Source organism: Arvicanthis niloticus, chromosome 7 (genome assembly GCF_011762505.2).
Source record: "Arvicanthis niloticus isolate mArvNil1 chromosome 7, mArvNil1.pat.X, whole genome shotgun sequence".
Taxonomy (NCBI): domain Eukaryota; kingdom Metazoa; phylum Chordata; class Mammalia; order Rodentia; family Muridae; genus Arvicanthis; species Arvicanthis niloticus.
The window spans coordinates 25,738,350-25,740,708 of record NC_047664.1 but is presented as its reverse complement, the minus strand read 5'-3'; the positions used below and the strand labels follow the sequence as shown (position 1 = coordinate 25,740,708).

The following is a 2,359-nucleotide window of genomic DNA, read 5'->3' as shown; positions in this document are numbered from 1 at the left end:
ACCTCTACCAGGCGACCTGGGTCGAGGGACTGTTTAGAGGGACTTCTTTCCTGATTGGAAGCCCTTTTAGAGAAGACAGCAAGTCTCATGAAGAGACTGCCCCTGACACCTCTTCTATTTTAAGTCCCTACTAGGGAGAAAAATGTCAAAATAACTTGGTCTTTTTATTGGCAACTTAGGATGCAAAGTATTTTATTGTAAACTTCTAAAGTTTGAACACAAGGTAGCCTAGTTTAGACGAGTTTCCAGGCTGAATGCACTTGCATGAAGCTCAGTTTCTGGCTGATAAACAGTTCCTAATTCCCTGTGTGGGCGCCTACATTCTGATCTGTGGGTGGTGAACTGACCAGCATCCGCTGGTAATGTCCCTTTTTGCCTTGGTAAGGGCTTAACAACCATTAGGCATTGTTCCAGCCTTACACAGCCAGCTCTGCCCCGAATGTCTCCTGTGAGGCATAAACCATGTACAGAGAGCTGTCTTCATCTTTCTCGCTCTGGTACACTTCAGAGCTGGGTGTGGACACACCATTCACAAGGAGAAAGAAGGCTTGGTTAGCATTGAGCTGCAAGCACCTTCTAATTATCTTGATGAGCTTGTTCATATTCACATGATCAGGTAAAAGGTGGTCTTGTCCAGGACAGGCAACTGCTTCTCCCCCTTGTATCTCTTGATCACTGGGATCTTGGTGGGGTACTGCTCCCGGATGAGCCAGACATCTTTCACTCTTTGAATCTCCAGCACTGCTTGAAGGTCTTCTCGGACGGCATGGCATGCGGGGGTCCTGGGTCAGATGATCTGGCTCCCGAGATGATCACTTCCCTTGTGTGTCTCCTCAGCCCGCAGCTGAGTCAGGCCCTAAATCAACCTCTTTGTACAGCTGTCCTGGTGTTGTTTATTTATGCCCTATGACCTTTAGGCTGTGTTTATCCTTCTCCTAAGATTGAAGAATTTTTTTCCAATATCCTATATGTGCCTGGCTTAGTATTTATAAATTCTATTTAATCTGTTTTAATCTGGAATGTGTTTATTTCTTCTCCAATTTTAATACTGTTTCTGGGTGTAATGGTCTAGGGTGACAGTTGTTATCTTTTAGAACTCGGAATACTTCTTTCTAGGACTATCTAGCCTTTGAAGATTCTATCATGTAATAAGGTATTATTCTGATGATTTTGACTTTATGAGGGGCTGTTTCTTTTTCTATGTTTTAATAATTTATTTATTTTCATTTAACGTGCATTACTGTTTTTGCTGGCATGTACATCTTTGTGAGGTTGTCATATCTCCTGGAACTGGACTTTCTGACCATTGTAAGCTACCGTATGAATTCTGGGAATTAAACCTGGTATAACAGCCAGTACTCTTAAACACTGAGCCATCTTTTTAGTTTCTGCTCTGTGTTTTTAATGTTGTAACTACAAAACTACATATCATGAGGAAGTTTGTTTGATTTTTGTTTTGCTTTTGTTTTTTGTTTTTTTCCTGAGTCTGTCTACTTGGAGTTCTGTGGACCTCTCATGCATAGATAGGCATGTATTACACTCAGTGTGGAAGTTTTTCTTCCAGGATTTGATAAAAATATGAATTCTATAAAATAAGCTTGGTATTGATATTATCCTACCTCAGCCCATAGTTGGAAAGTTGGGTCTTTTTTATGTTGTCTCGGAGCTCCCTCATGCCCTATTCATTGATTTTATTAATTTATCATGTACTTTTATAGAGTTATCCAATTCTTCTGCCTCATATACCAGCCCCAATATTCTCTTTCCCACCTAACCTATGCTATTGGCATGGCTTTCCACTGAGGATTCCATCTGGTTTATTGGACATTATTTCAGATTGGCTTTTCTTGAATTATTCCCTTTATCTTCATATTTTATACTGACTTACTTATTTCTTTCTTGTTGCTGCTTTTTTCTTTCTGAAGTTCATTCACATCTTTAAATTGTTTTAACATAGTTGTGATTGGCACTTAGAGTACTTTGTCTAGAAGTTCTTCCAGGTCATTCTCACTGTGGGTCATTATTAAACGGCAATTTTTAGAGAATATTCATTGTTGTGGATTTTCATAATATTTTGGTTTTTATGCTTGTATTTGCAAATCTGAAGTTAGTTGGGTGGGTAGAAGCATGGACTTGGGGCTGATGGTCTGGGGACTTCTTCCGTGGCAGCACCAGGAGCTAAGAGAACTGTGGGAATGTAGGGTAGAGGCTCAGTATCTTTCAATACCTTACCTGTTTTCACTGAGAACAACTGAGTGGCAGAAGTTTGGAATGTCAGCTCAGATTCAATCTCAGGGCACAGCAGCAATTTGGTAGGTACCAGGGGGTCTATGATTGCTTTCCTGTCAGTACTGGGAAC

At 40.5% G+C, this 2,359-nt stretch overlaps 1 pseudogene; it reads right to left on the bottom strand.

The window, feature by feature from the left end:
- Positions 1 to 416: 416 nt before the first annotated feature.
- On the bottom strand, positions 417 to 795 carry LOC117713081 (microtubule-associated protein 1 light chain 3 beta pseudogene; annotated as a pseudogene).
- Positions 796 to 2,359: the final 1,564 nt, after the last annotated feature.